The sequence below is a fragment of the Saccopteryx leptura genome, chromosome 3, assembly GCF_036850995.1.
Source record: "Saccopteryx leptura isolate mSacLep1 chromosome 3, mSacLep1_pri_phased_curated, whole genome shotgun sequence".
NCBI classification, from domain to species: Eukaryota; Metazoa; Chordata; class Mammalia; order Chiroptera; family Emballonuridae; genus Saccopteryx; species Saccopteryx leptura.
In genome coordinates, this window is record NC_089505.1 from 55,083,033 (window position 1) to 55,099,734 (window position 16,702).

Here is a 16,702-nt window from a genome sequence, read left to right on the forward strand (position 1 = left end):
TGGCCTCACTTTGCCCTATAAATAAAGCAGGTAGGGGGTGGAGGCTTGCCTTTTGCAAGCTATCTTCTGCACTGCAGAAAGTCCTCCTGAGCCCATCCTTTTTCTCTTCAGGTCTATTTTCTTAATTACGCGCCATTCCCACTCAGGACCTGGAATTACTAGCCGTGCTGGTTTGCGGCACACCACCTTCCAAGTAGCTGCCACGTCCAATGTGAAAGAGAGCTGACTGCTCGTGCCATTTCCTGCCAATGCCTCCCCCCACCCCCACCCCCACCCCCATCAGAGTCCACCCTCTCAGCGTCCCCAGGCTCCAGCAATGCTAACTTGGTAGTCAGGGTGTTGGGCAGATAAAATGTATTATGCTCACTTTGTTAAAGATGGCACTGCCCTCGTGGAGGCCGTCACCCAGGTGATATTAATGTGTGTTGGGGGTGGGCTGTGGGCAGGCAGAATCCTTGTAGCCTGGGGCTTGGTTTTGGGATTAAGCCTTTCCCGCCCTTTTGATGTGGGGTGGTACAATCCCATCATGCCCCAGATAAGTGACTTTGTATTAGAGACTTCCCTATTTTGTATATTGGATTAAAGGTTTGGATTTCTACACTATAAAATGGGGGCAGAACAGGAGCTTGCTCTCTGGGATCATTAGAAGAGAGAGCAGAGAGGAGAGCAGAGAGAGGCCATGTGGAGGAGGCCAGGAGAAGCAGCCAAGATGGCCGAGTGTTGAGTGAGAAGCCAGTTGGTGCAGAGTTTGTGCAGGGAGAAGGAAGGAGATGGGGAACAGAGGTGAATAAAGTCTGGTGAGCTAGAAACCTTTGATTCTAGGAAACTTGGATAAGTCAGTAGCTTTGTGAGCACTGAATGTGAGTGGGTTTTGGAGCCCAGTGTGTGTTTTTACTTGCCTGCCGGGTGCAAGCTAGGATTACAAATGATGGCCCATCAGTTTTTGGCTCCATTGTTTCTTTACCGACTGTCCGAATCCAATGCGAACCTGCATGGGCCAGGCTGCTGTGATGGTGGCCTTGGCTGCTGGCTTTACATTTGGCGTAGTCTGTGGCAGGATTCAATATAAATCGGTATGGAGTCACCATCACCTTTGAGTGGTGGAGTAGAGGACTGCCTGCTGTTATGGTTCCCCATGGCTGTCCTTTTGAGGGCCATAGGCTGGCTGACTTTTACAGCCATGTGTGAGGAAACCGAGAGCTCTGTGGAAGAGGCTGCCCAGGATCTGAAAACCGAGCAGTGGAAGGAGCTGGAGCAAACGTGGGAGAAACAGATGCTGACCCTGGAGCTGGAGGAAGCGCTGGAGGAGGAGGCTGACCAGGTTTGTGAGATTCGCCTGGAAATGGAGCAGCTGCTGGAGGAGGAATCACAGGCTCGTGAGTTGCAGATTGCCCTGGATGTTGTGGAGAGCCAGCAGCGGCAGGAGGCCAGGGCTGAGGCTGAGGCTGAGGCTGAGTCTGGAGCTGCAAGGTCTGCGGAGCAGAAGGCTGCAGCAGCCCAGGACTCGAGCCCGGCAGCGGGAGCTGGTATTTTCAGTTCCTCTTTGGAGGATGAGGAGAATCTGCCTGGAGTTGCAATCCGCAGTCTCCATAAGATGGGAGCCCAGCAGCAAGGAATACTTGCTATGTCCCTGGTAGGTCTGCGATTTGGGGGCATAGGGGTGGACTCTATCATGCTCTCCAGAGCCAAGATGGAAATGCTGACTGCCATTGCCACATGCTCCTTTTTGGGACAGTGTAAGACCTGGCAGGACGGCAGGGATGAGGGGGGTGGCTGACGCCCCATGTGCTTGGACTGATTTCCTGGACTACGACCGGAGTGGGCATTGGCTCCTTTGTTGGATGGATTTACGGATTACGGATTTTGGACAATGTAAAATACCCTGATGGGGGTGGGTGGTGGCTTTGCTGGAAGCACTCCCCTGCCCCAGGAAGCTTTTCCCATGGCTAGAAAGAAGGCTGAGGACATTTTGCGCTTTGGGCTAAGTGCTCAGAGACTGGTGAAATGTACCTTTGTAATTGTTGAAACTGTATGATTTTTGCTGTTGTAATTTGTGTAATGTTCTAATTTCCTTGCACAGGGATGCCGGTGGTATAGATTGTGGCTAGTAAAGTGAGCATAGGGGTGGATTGTTGGGCAGATAAAATGTATTATGCTCACTTTGTTAAAGATGGCGCTGCCCACGTGGAGGCCGTTCCCAGGTGATATTAATGTGTGTCTCTGTGGGCAAGCAGAATACTTGTAGGCTGGGGCTTGGTTTTGGGATTAAGCCTTTCCCGCCCTTTTGATGTGGGGTGGTACAATCCCATCATGCCCCAGATAAGTGACTTTGTATTAGAGACTTCCCTATTTTGTATATTGGATTAAAGGTTTGGATTTCTACACTATAAAATGGGGGCAGAACAGGAGCTTGCTCTCTGGGGTCATTAGAGGAGAGAGCAGAGAGGAGAGCAGAGAGAGGCCATGTGGAGGAGGCCAGGAGCAGCAGCCAAGATGGCCGAGTGTTGAGTGAGAAGCCAGTTTGTGTAGAGTTTGTGCAGGGAGAAGGAAGGAGATGGGAAACAGAGGTGAACAAAGTCTGGCGAGCTAGAAACCTTTAATTCTAGGGAACTCGGATCAGTCAGTAGCTTTGTGAGCACTGAATGTGAGTGGGTTTTGGAGCCCAGTGTGTGTTTTTACTTGCCTGCCGGGTGCAAGCTAGGATTACAAATGATGGCCCATCAGTTTTTGGCTCCATTGTTTCTTTACCAACTGTCCGAATCCAATGCGAACCTGCATGGGCCTGGCTGCTGTGATGGTGGCCTTGGCTGCTGCCTTTACACAGGGCCATCATGTTCTGCTGTGTTAGGACAGATGTTTTTTAAACCTCCAAGCCTAATTTCAAATGATTCTTTTGGCCAAAGTGAGATCTTTTGTGTGACGATGTTGGGGATATGACTTTTTAAATACATAAAGACATATTTAGGGATATGTCTCCCAAAAATACACAGTATGGTGGAGGTGCAAAATATGATGTGTGGACAAGTGGGATGGAGAATGGACTGCAGGGAGAGAGTCCCCCTGCTGTGACCACTGGTGCAATTTGGGGCTTCAGAGATAGTTGTTTGGAAAATGAATTGGAGTCTGTTCTTAAAAATAAAGTCATTTGGTAAAGTGAGGAAGCCTTGATCCAGCTGAGAGCCACGGGGCAGCAGGCCATGCCAAGCTCTTGCACACCTTGAAGGCCATCTGAGACTTGTGGCTGCTATCTGGTACCTGCAAACCATGTTTCTCATCAGCTTCTTGATACACGTGTACGTGGGCGCCCTCCGCCTGGACATGCGCCTCACGCGTCTATGAGTCCTGCTCCAGGAGACCCACCCACCCTCTCCACACCTGCTTTCTTTCTGCGAGCCTGCGCACTTGCTTTCTCCTTCCAGCAGAGACATCGCGGTTCCCACCATTTGATTGTTCTGTGGCATGGTTTACAGTTTATTTTTCAATTTCCCTCTATCTACCATCTTACCCCTAGCTTAGCAAACACTTTCTCATTTCATTCTGACACTGTGTCCTTAATAGCTTCCCCTATTTGGTTTGCTTTCCTTTTTATTTTTTATTTTTCCTGTTGCTTTGGGTTTTCCCCCTCCCTCTCAGGGGCAGGGAAACCATGATGCAGGTGCTAGAGTTGGTCAACAGGACATCGCCTGCAGCCCTGGTGCCACACCTGCCAGTGTCTTCATTCGCGGTCTAATTCTCGCGAGAGCGGGGTGTGGTAAAGACCCCTCCCATTTCCTACAACCGGTTTCAGGAAGTTTGGGTGGGCGACATATTTAGTCTCCTCCTTCTATGAAGTTGAATGTGCCTACAGGTATCCTGCTCTTCCACAACCCTCCTGTCGGGCCTGCGGAGATAACAGCACAGAAGTCACCAGCCGGGTCATCGGGCAGAGCAGGCGGGTTGAGGAAGAGGTTGGCAGAAGACAAAGTGTACTTATGTGGGGGGAGTTGTTTTCCTGGGTTACTTTGAATAAGGCACTTCTCTGTGCTCTGAAATATCAGTGGCCAAAGGGCATGTTATTGAAACTTTTAGGATTTCTGCAAAGAAAGGTTGCTATAAGTTTGGTGAAGTCAAGTCTAGTTTTTTTTAAAAATATTTTATTTATTTATTTTAAAGGGGGGAAGAGAGAGAGAGAGAGAGAGAGAGAGAGAGAGAGAGAGAGGAGAGAGAGAGAAAAGTGGGGGAGGAGCAGGAAACATCAACTCCCACATGTGCCTTGACCAGTCAAGCCTGGGATTTCAAACCAACGACCTCCGCATTTTAGGTCGATGCTTTATCCACTGTGCCACCATAGGTCAGGCTATTTCTATGTTTTTAAAATTTTTTGGCATCAGTGACCTTCTTAAGGGACACTCAAATGATATTTCCAACTGCTCTTTGAGAGTCTTCTGCCTTTCCCAGGATATATAATAGGCCTTTTTTCTCTGGCTGCCTTTGAGATTTCATCTTTTATTTTCAGCAGTTTGGAAACAGTGTACCTAGGTGTGATGTTTAATTCCTTTTCAGCTTGATATTTCTGAGTTATTTGGATTTGGGCTTTGGTGCCTTGTCATGAATTTTGGAAAAATTTCAGCCATTAGTTCATCCAATATGATGTTTTGCCCCATCAGCTCTTTCTCTCTCTGGTATCCCAACTGCATATTTCCTAGACCTTTGATCTTGTCTCACTTTTGACATAAAAACATAGCTATATTATGAGTAAAAGTGTAAAAATAAATACCATGCAACACTAAGAAAGCTGAAGTAGCTGTAGTATATTAATATCTGAAAAAAGTAGACTTCAGAATAAGAAATCTTATCAGGGATAAATGGTGACAGTACGTAATGATAAAGGGATGAATCTCCCGAGAAGATATAATAATCCTACATATGTACAGATCTAACAGAAGTGCTTAAAAAGACATGAAGCAAAACTGCTAGAAATAAAAGATGAAAAAAATAAATCTGAAATTATAGATGGAGAGTTCAGTGATTGCTAGAAAAAGTAGAATATCAGTAGATGTAGGTGTGAATAATATCATTAACCTACTTGACCTAACTGATATTTATAGAACACTCTATTCAACAATACCGAATACACACTCTTTTCAATTACACAGAGAGCAATCACCAAAATAGACTATATACTGGCCTATACAGGAAATGTTAACATGCTTTTTAAAATGGAAATCCTTCTTGGCTCCGGGAGCTTCAGCCCATGGACCAGAGTGGTGATGTCAGCTGGAGAGCATGAAGGGCCCCCACATTGGACTAGGGGGTGGAGGGCAGGCCAAAAGATAAGAAAAAGAGAAAATCTTACACAGTATGTTTTTGGAGCATAATGGAATCACACTAGAAATCAATAACAAGATAAACCCTACTAGAGAATTTTTAAATGACAGAGCAACAATATTCCAATTAACATACTTTCCCCAACCAGCATGTTTCTTTACAGGATGTACAAATTGGCTTTAAGAAATTTATGCTATGCTTCTAAAATACGTTATAAAGCACAGGAAGAAAAATTGCTGCAACCAAGATTCACTTCAGCAAAATGGATTAGGAAGCTCCAAACCTGTTTCCCCAAGACATTTAAATACAACCAAAAACTGACTTAAATTAACATGTAGGAGGGCGAAGCCAGAGGGTCACATGTCTCGCTTCTGTGAACCCCTAAAGGGGCACCAGCCCGCTGTGCATCCTCTACCCTGATCCTCTAATTTCTTCTATTTTCCTTCTTTTAGCTTTTTTTTGCTATTATCTTGGAAGTTTCCTTGAGAATATCCTCAATCTTTCTATTAAATTTTTTATTTCTACTCTCATATTTTTATTTATTTATTTACTTATTTAATGGTGACAGAGAGAGACAGACAGAGAAAGGGACAGACAGGCAGGAAGGGAGAGAGATGAGAAGCATCAATTCTTTGTTGCAGCTCCTTAGTCCCCTTAGTTGTTCATTGATTGCTTTCTCATATGTGCCTTGATGGGGGGGGGGGGTGGCTACAGCAGAGCTAGTGACCCCTTGCTCAAGCCAGCAACCCTGGGCTCAAGCCAGCAACCTTGGGCTTCAATCTAGCGACCTCTGGGCTCAAGCCAGTGACCATGGGGTCATGTCTGTGATCCCACACTCAAGCCAGCAACCCTGCGCTCAAGCTGGTGAGCCCACACTCAAGCTGGATGAGCCTGCACTCAAGCAGGTGACCTTGGGGTTTCAAACCTGGGTCCTCCACATCCCAGTCCGACACTCTATCTACTGCGCCACCGCCTGGTCAGGCTGTACTCCCATATTTTTAATTCCAGGAACACTCTTTCACCTTTTTAACGTCTTAAAAAAAATAGCAACCGTTTCTTATATTAGTGATGCAATATAGTATATTATGTCTTCCAGGACATTAGTTATAATTTTTTTAATTATTTTTTTTCCCTAGCCTTGCCTGTTTTCACCAGATTCTTTTTCTTCCTCTTTGTTGGTTTTGGTCTCTTTTATGCCAGAGGTTCAGATTTAGAGATGCCCTTAAAATGTGAGTGTGTATAGGCAGGCTTGTCACTGGTGGGCTTCACCGAAAGGCGATTTTGCTGGGCCGACCCACGTGAGACCTACTTGTCAGGATGTGTAGATCTTTTCTCCAGGACTGGCTGGTTTCTCCAGAGGAATCCTCCAAGGCCACTGGGGCTGTAAGCCTCACCACAAACAGGAGCAGGTGGTGCTGCGGGTCTCAGCGATAAAGGTGAGAATGCTCCCTGAATTCTGTCTTCGGGACAGTGCCCCTGCCCTCAGCTGTGCCTTGTCCTTGACAACAGAGTAAGCTTTCGTTAGGTCAGAGTTCAGAGGCCATCACCAACAGGTGATGCAGGGGTGGGGAGGGGTTCGGTCTTCTTGTGCTTGGTTCCCTCCTCACTTCCACTTTTGGAGACTCCAGAAGCTTCCGGTTTCAGTATCGTTTATGGTGTGGACTGTGTGCTTCCTGGATCCCCCACTTTCTTGGGCACACCAGGCCCATCTGTTTTGCAGCTTCCACACTTGTTGCTATATCAACTCCTTTCCTTCTATTTCTCATAGTGTACAGGGTGTGGCAAAAGTAGGTTAACAGTTGTTTGTATGGAAAATAATAAAAAATTAATAAATAATAATACAAGAATAAAGTCTGTTTCACATATTCACGACTGTAAAGCTACTTTTGCCCCACTCTGTATTTATGCCAGATTCCCTCTTCCTTATCATAGCACCTAATATATATATTTATACATAAATATATATATCCTAATATATATATTTATACATAAATATATATATTTAAAATTTACCAGATACTATTCTTTTTTATTTTTAAAGATTCTATTGATTGATTTTAGAAAGAGAGAGGAAGAGAGAGAAAGAGAGAGAGAGAGAGGAAGCAAGATTGTAGTTGCTTCATTGATTGCTTGACAAGAAGACTGGAGATTTAGTTGTTCATTGATTGCTTCTTGTATGTGCCTTGACCAGACAAGCTTGGGGTTTCGAATTGGCCATGTCAGTGTTCCAGGTTCACGCGCTATCCAACGTGCCACCACAGGTCAGACACAAGGTACTATGCTCTCTAACAACTTAACATTTTCTCTGTTCTGACCCCTCTAACCCGCACAGTGGTATTGCCCTCCCCACTCACAGATGAGAACAGCTAAGGCACAGAGGGGGGTCCAAAATCCCCACTGGAAGCCACCTGAGCTTCACATAAAACTTGTACATTCCTGTTAAATTTTCATTTAAATTTCTGCTATTCCCATCTCCTTCAGTATTTCTATAAATATAACTCAGGGCTGTTCTCTTTTCCACAAACTGGGGGAAGCTGGGCATTCCTCTTGGGAGAGTCCCCAACTCTCTGGGTTTTGGACTTAGTCCAAAGAGGCCGCTGGAAGGTCAGAAAAAGGCCCCTTGCCAGATGGCGCACCATGCTCTGCGTCTGCGGAAGCCAGGCAGTTCCTGAGTCCTCACAGTGTCCCCTGAGCCCAAAACCAGCTCTTTCAGCCCCCACTTGGCTGCCATTTTCCCAAGGCCTGTCACAGCCCTCACATACTGTAAGGCAGTGGTCCCCAAACCCCGGGCCGCGGACCGGTATCGGTCCGTGGGCCATTTGGTACCGGTCTGCAGAAAAAGAATAAAAATAACTTACATTATTTCCATCTTATTTATATTTAAGTCTGAACGATGTTTTATTTTTAAAAAATGACCAGATTCCCTCTGTTACATCCATCTAAGACTCATTCTTGATGCTTGTCTCGGTCATGTGATACATTTATCCGTCCCACCCTAAAGGCCAGTCCATGAAAATATTTTCTGACATTAAACCAGTCCGTGGCCCAAGAAAGGTTGGGGACCAGTGCTGTAAGGGGACAGAACCTGACCCTCCCTCCACCTCCCTTCATGCAGGGCGTGGCTTTAACTCCCACCCAGCGCACCACACACAGGCAGTTGAGGGACAAACTACACAGCCAGATTAAGGCAATCCCAGAACTCCAGAATATTTCTCTCATAGTGGAAGTTATTTCATCTTAAATAACTCAGTTGGAAAGTATCAATTCCAGTCGAGTCTTCCTCTCCATTAGATCCTTCTCCTTTATTAAAAGACACAGTGACGCTAAATATACATCCAACTTGAATGGCTTTCGTGCCTTTGTCAGCAGGCTGCCTGTCCATGTCAACTCCCTCCTTCCCACCGCAGGGACACCCTCCTGCACAGCCGCCTACTTCCCTGGGCTCAGCAGTTTCCGCATCCCTTTGGTCTTGGCCCCTGGCTTCTCATGCGCTATCTTGGTTTCACCTGCTTCTACCCAGGATGCAAAACTCAGCCCCCTCACCAGTTTCTACAAGAAATTCAACCACATCAAGCGCCTGACACTTTCTGCGGTCTTTCCTGAATATCGTGTCTGAGGGCAGGGCGGGGCGGGGGGGGGGGGGGGCACGTGCGCGGCACAACGTGCTCTCACACCGACCCCGCGCCCTTGCCCTTCCCTCCCGGCCTCGCCTCTGCCCCTCCAGGTCAGGCTCTTCTCTATGATTTTGCTCCTTTAGCACCTAGCACCCGTTCTTCTTTCCTTTGCTAAGAGCACTGACATCATTCAGGCATTCAGGCTTCCACCCCTCCTTGGGCAGCCCCGGTGCCCCTGTGCCAGGGGAAAGCAGAACCTCCCCTCACCCTGCCTTTTGGACTCATGCGGATCAGCGCATCGTCGTGGCAGTAACTGGTTCAGGAACGAGATGGCCTAATTTTAACCAATGACATGAGAGAGATGTTGCCGGAGGGGCTAGGAAAGAAGCTTCCTAGCTTCTAAGTGCAGAGTACCTGGAGAGGCTCTCCCTGTGGTGGATGTGAGTGGGGAAGGATGCGCCTGGCAGCGGCTTTGTGACAACGAGGGAAGCCAGGCACAGGCTGATTCAGATCGGGTCTTCCGTGATTTCACTGAGAGGTTGCTTGGCCAGCCTCACCTAAAGCTCACTGGACTCTTTGCCAAGGAATGCTCTTTATTTTTAAGACAATTTGATTTGTTTTTGCAGTTACTCGCAGCTTTACTTCCCTCTTCTTTCATGTTGGCCCCAGACCCAGTTTCCTGGGGTCAGTTTCTACCCCAAGTGGGCTTATTAAAGATATGGTCCACTGAAGGGGAATTCATCAATCAGTTTTTTTATTTACCAACCAGTTGCTTTTTTGGTGAAGAGAGTAAAACAATTCTGACTATTCAGATTCAAGTTTTGTTTCAAGGACAGTGGTGTAGTCTTGCCTTTTGGTAACTAAGGGGCCCATGTTGGAGCTTCCCTCAAATAAAGGGAGATGGAACCCCAGGTGGCAAAAGATTTTATTCTAGAAACTGAAAATACAGGACACCTCCAACAAGCTAATTTCTAAATAAAGTATTTTAAAATGTAGACTTTCTCTTAGCTGGGCCCCTTGTTGTGTTGCTATGTTCCTACTACCCCCGCCACCACCCTCAGACTACTGCTAAACACACCTTTTCATAGAAAACTCAACAGTGGTAACTTAACAGCTGAAGTTCATGTACTCGTTACTTCATCGACGTGTCTTTTTTCTCCTCCTTGGAGTGCACACACAGGTCTGGTTGAGGTTCTCTTTCTCCGATTCCAGAAGTTTCTCAGCGCTCTAAGATTGATCCCTCCTATTAAACTGGAGGAAAATATTTTAGGAGGAAATGGGAAACATAGCAAACAGCCAGAAGTGCTTGGAGATCAGCTGTGTGAATTTTGAATAAAAGTTTATTAAGTTCACACAATCATGGCTCAAAGCAAAAACGTGCCTAAGGAGGTAGCATTTAAAAAATATAACAAAGGAGGGAGATAGGAAATGGGAGTCATCTTTTCCATTTTTACAAATTAAGGAGATTTTCTTTCCCTGATGACAAACATCCAAAGTCAATCACATTATTTGGGGAAAAGCAATCAGGTCTAGAAACCTATACTAACACTGATTAAGATTAGGTCAACTTCTTTAACCAGTAGTTTATTTTATTCATTCAGCCATAATTGTATGTCAATTTCCTACTACAGAGCAGACACTGAGTCACATGCTGGTGGAACAGTGGAGAGCAAGGCTGGTTCCCTGCCATCTTGGAGTTTACAGCTGAGTGACCAAGAAAAAAGTCCCTCCTGGCCTGACCTGTGGTGGCGCAGTGGATAAAGCCTTGACCTGGAAAGCTGAGGTCGCTGGTTCGAAACACTGGGCTTGCCCGGTCAAGGCACATATGGGAGTTGATGCTTCTCTGTCTCCTCTCTCTCTGAAAAATGAATAAATAAAGTCTAAAAGAACAAACCTGCCGGTTTCATAAAACTGGATATAAGTTAAAAACAAAAGAAAAAAGTCCCTCTTGTCCCCCTCAGCTGTCCTGGTGTTCAGTACATGCCCTCACCATACTAATCCTGTTACCCAGGGGTCCCCAAACTATGGCCCGCGGGTAGCATGTGGCCCCCTGAGGCCATTTATCCGGCCCCCGCCGCACTTCTGGAAGGGGCACCTCTTTCATGGGTGGTCAGTGAGAGGAGCACATTGACCATCTCATTAGCCAAAAGCAGGCCCATAGTTCCCATTGAAATACTGGTCAGTTTGTTGATTTAAATTTACTTGTTCTTTATTTAAAATATTGTATTTGTTCCCGTTTTTTTTTTTTTTTTTTTTTTACTTTAAAATAAGATATGTGCAGTGTGCATAGGGATTTGTTCATAGTTTTTTTTATAGTCTGGCCCTCCAACGGTCTGAGGGACAGTGAACTGGCCCCCTGTGTAAAAAGTTTGGGGACCCCTGCTGTTACCAGACACTGCCCCTGCGACGAGGGTCTCTGGACTTGCTACCACCAAAACTGCCAGACCTTGAGACAAATATTTCCACTAAGTCAACCCCTGAATATCAGCCAGGGCCACAGGCCCAGAGCCACAAAGAAAGGAGGCCCCATCTGAAAGGAGCCATGGTTTAGGCCCAGGAAAACTTGAATGAGTCACCCTTTCCTTGGATAGGAGTGATTTTCACCACCCCCCTACACACACTCACACACACACACACACACACACACACCTCAACCTGTGTCTTCAGCACATGGCTTTACTGAAACAAGACTGTTATCAGCTCTGAGAGGACCCTATGATGGGAGCCCTTAGGTGGGGAAGGTCAGGGAGTCCTCCCTGATTTTGCACCCTGAATGGGCTCAAAGCTATTAAGTGATGGAGAAGCCGAGTGGAAGACAACAGGATGACTTGAGTGAGTTGGGGACAGTCTTCAAATTTGAAGCATTGGCGGAGGCTGTGGCTGAATGTACCCTACGGCCACTGGGCAGAGGTTCGATTTTTATTTCATTGATGACAAGTAAGTATAAGATTTATGAGAATTATAAACAAATGTTTGTAGCTGTTACAAGGAAAAATTATGTTACTAATCAATTAATTCACATTACTTTATCTTATCTATCATAAAAAAGTAAGTCCTCCTTTGTAGAAAAATATAAAAAAGAAAGATTAAGATAAAAATGACTCATAGTCTTAGCACCAAGGGATCATATCTCTAATACTTCGCAAGTCATTATATTTTTTCTTTAAAAAAATTGTTTTTAATTTATTGACTTTAGTGACAGAGGCAGGAAGAGGGAGAGAGAGAGAGAGAGAGAGAGAGCGAGAGACAGAAACATCCATCTGTCCCTGTATGCGCCCTGACCAGGGATCAAATTGGCAAACTCTGTGCTTTGGGATGAAGCTCTTAATCAACTGAGCTATCTGGCTAGGGCTATTTTTTCAAAATAAGATTCTAACCTGCAATTTTTTTAGCAAGTATATATTAAGAACATTTTTTTCTATCATTTCATAGTCTTCTATGACATCTTTGGTAGTTACATTGTATATTCTATTGCAGGGGACCCCAAACTTTTTACACAGGGGGCCAGTTCACTGTCCCTCAGACCGTTGGAGGGTCAGACTATAAAAAAAACTATGAACAAATCCCTATGCACACTGCACATATCTTAAAGTAAAAAAAACAAAATGGGAACAAATACAATATTTAAAAGAAAAAACAAGTAAATTTAAATCAACAAACTGACCATTATTTCAATGGGAACTATGAGCCTGCTTTTGGCTAATGAGATGGTCAATGTCCGGTTCCATATTTGTCACTGCTAGCTGTAACAAGTGATATGACGTGCTTCTGGAGCCGTGACGCATGCATCCCGTGTCACTGGAAGTAGTACTGTATGTGAGTGACACCGCGCTTTGCTGACCACCAATGAAAGAGTTGCCCTTTCCGGAAGTGTGACGGGGGGGGGGCAGATAAATGGCCTCAGGGGGCCACATGTGACCTACGGGGCCATAGTTTGGGGACCCCTGTTCTATGGTGTGGACACACAATAGATACATTTACCTAAGTAAATTCTTCTTATTGGATGTTGGTGTTGTTTCCTGTTTATTTGCACTATAAAGAACAGTCTCGAATTTAATTCAGAAAGAGCCCTGCTTGTATTGTTTAAACTAAGCCCTGGTGCCATGGAAGGCAGGACTTGGAGTTGAAGAAGCGGCAGGTTGGGGGAGCCCATGGGCCTGGCATTCACTTATTCTGTTCTGCCCTCTTGTCTGACTGATGAGTTTCCCCTTTGGAGAAATGGTGATCCTAAGCTTCACGCCTCTCATAACCCTGAAACTTCTCAAGCTGCAAGAACATTTAAAGAAAAATCTGTGTTGAATGATGTGGAAGCAAAGTCAGGAAGCCACACGAGTGTGGGAGACTGGTCTCCTTTGCAACTTCAGCAATGGAGTCCTGGCCGTTAAAACTTCCCTGATCTTTTTCCATGTTCTCTCCCCCCAGCCACCCCAGCTGGACTGTCCAAAGCGCTAGTCTGCCAGGTCTTAGTCTACTGGCAGAGAGGATGCTTTTTGCCTGCTAGTAGTCATGGCCATAGCCACAACCACAGTTGGGTTCTTCTCCAACGCAAAGCATTGGTCTGTTCCAGCCCAGCGGGTAAAGCCGTTCATCACACAGTAGAGCAGCGGTTCTCAACCTGTGGGTCGCACCCCTGCCGGGGTCACGACCCACAGGTTGAGAACCGCTGCTGTAGAGTGTCAGAACCATAAGTGACCAAAGATGATCTAGTCCCCTACTCCAGTGATTTTCAACCAGTGTCTGCAAGAGGCACACTGGTGTGTTGCAAGAATTTTTAAAACATGCAATACCTGACTATTTAGACAGGGGCACTGGCCTCTTTCCCCTTCGGTTGTCAAATGTAAAATAACAACTGCCAACACAACAAGAACCTCTGTTGTGAATAAATCAAAATTATATCTTTTTTTTTTTTTTTTGGTCAGATTGGAAAAAAATTTTTTTTGGATGCCGTAGAATTTTAATAATTAGTTTGTGCGCCATGAGATGGAAAAGGTTGAAAATTGCTGTTCCACTTCCATCCCCCACTATAGAAGAATAGTGATTTGATAAATGTCATTGGGTTAATGGCAGAGCTGGAAAAAGGAGCAATGCCAGGAGGCCATCTGGCCATATGATTAATTACTGTGCCTTTGGGGACAGACTGCTTGGGTCAACCCTGTAACTGGTACTTCTGAGCTTTGTGACCATCGGCAACTTATTGAACACCCTTGAGTCTCAGTTTCCTTATCTGTAAAATGGATATGGTACTTCTCATACTTATATTACAGGATTGTTATAAATGCAAAATTATAAATAGGATGTGGACATTGTAATTCCCCAGTGAACGCTAGCTAGGTTATAATAACAAGGGTTGTTTTTGTAGTAGCGCTGACTGCCTGGTCCAGGACTCAGCCCTCTCCACCTGAGGCTTGCGTTGGAACCACAACTTCTTACCAGCAGCTGACAGCAGGATTACTCTTCCCGTGGAGACTCCTCTAAGTAGGTTGGCCTTTGGGATGCCCCCAAATGAACCTGCTTGCTCCCACTGGCCACCTTTTACTAACCACCAACCCAGTAGCATGTGTGTGGAAAGAGTAGAGCGTGCTGCCTGTGGCCTGAGACAGAAATGTAACCGCAAGACCAAAGAAAATTTAACAACGTAGCACAACCGAAATATCTTGATCATAGTCCAGGGATACACAAGACATAGAAATAGACACATCAGCTCAAAAGGACCCCTTTTTTTTCTTAACAGACCCATTTCTTGTAAGCAGCTATCCTACAAAATATCTTTTCTCTCACATGGTTAACTTAATTTTCTTTCTTGGAATTAAAAACATTTAGGATTTTTAAAAACATGGATTTAATTTTTTAAGTCCTATTGTCCTGGTTACACAAAGAAAGAAATCCCCATGCCTGGCCTGTGGTAGAACAGTAGATAGAGCACCCACCTGGAAGGCCGAGGTCTCTGGTTTGAAACCCAGGCTTGCCCTGTCAAGGCACATAAGACAAGCAATGAGCACCTAGAGTGAAGCAACTACTTCTCGTCCCCTCACCCTCCTCTCTCTGTAAAATAAATAAATAAAATCTAAAAAAAAAAAATCCCAATATAAATATCTATCTATCATCTACAGAGGGTCCTTGGGTTACGACAGTCTCAACATACAATGTTTTGAGTTTACGATGCTCACTCCCATAAAAACTTAAAAAAAAGTTGAGATGTGAATGTTTCAGCTTACGCCGTTAGTGTCGTACTTACTACTGGACGAACTAGTTTGGTTGCACGTGGTGGAAGAACACGCCGTAACTTGGTGTATGAGTGAGGGAGTTGGGCCTCTCAGCACACTTACCTACGCTATTTTGGGCTGTTAAAAGTGCAAGTGTTCCATTTGTGTTAGGCTAGGGTGTGTTTTGACTTACACCAAAATTTGGGTTACATCACTGTCATAGGAACAGAACTGTGTCGTAACCCAAGGACCCCCCTGTATCTATTTTTAAAGCAAGCCAGCTTTAGTTAATTTCTGTTTTAAGCCTCATTTTGTGGTTGACTTGTGATGCCAATGCTGCCTGCCTGCTGGCCACGCCGGACCCTAGGGCAGGCCACAGCCACAGGGCACATGGGAGGGGGTGAGGAGGTGGGCACCCTGAGAATCAGGAGGGCACATTCTTGCAAAGCTGGGGAGGAATACCCAAAACTCCTTTCTTTCAGACAGATTCTCTCAAGCCTTCTTCTTTTACAGGATTTGGGAAATATTTTTGATTATTTAAGAGATATTTATTTTTTAATCTGAAGAAGTATTTTATAGTGTAGACTGGGTTAGTGTCGGAGACCATTCCAGGTGCTTTGTTGAGCGACCCCTGGCATACACACAACACTGTGGCCAAATTGAAACCATCCACGGGGTCCTGTTTCTTTCCTCTTCCTCTCCCTTTTCCCCGTACTCTTCTTTTAGTGAAAGAAATTTACTTATATTCAATGACCAAAAAAACCCCAAAAGAACAGAACTACCAAACTTGTCTTTTCCTGCACAAAACAATAAAATTAGGTGATTAAATGAACTAAATAATGAATTTACTTCTTGCTCAAAAAATACAATGCTTTCACTTAAAAAAAAATTTAATTTTTTCCAATGGTCATAATTTGAGGAGATTTCATTTTTTTCTTTTTTTTTTCCTGAAGCTGGAAACGGGGAGTGACAGTCAGACAGACTCCCGCATGCGCCTGACCAGGATCCACCTGGCACACCCACCAGGGGGGACACTCTGCCCACCAGGGAGCGATGCTCTGCCCCTCCGGGGCGTCGCTCTGTTGCGACCAGAGCCACTCCAGCACCTGAGGCAGAGGCCAAGGAGCCATCCCTAGCGCCCGGGCCATCCTTGCTCCAATGGAGCCTCGCTGCGGAAGGGGAAGAGAGAGACAGAGAGGAAGGAGGGGGGGTGGGGGGGTGGAGAAGCAAATGGGCGCTTCTCTTGTGTGCCCTGGCTGGGAATCGAACCCGGGACTCCTGCACGCTAGGCTGACGCTCTACCACTGATTGAGGAGATTTCTGATTCTTTCAAATGTGACTCTGCTTATGTATTCACAATAACCTTAAGTTGTAATTTTATTTTTTCCTCTCTCGGTAACTGTCCATGTTGTGGCCTAAACCTCAGTTAGTCCTGACTGGTGTTTACTCCTGGCTGAATTTGCTTGTTGCTCAGCCCCAGGAGTAAGCCTGTGGGTAACCACATATTTATTTGTTGAATAAATGTTTCTTCTTATAGGAAATACTTGGGAATAATACCCCATAATGGGGGGAATGAGA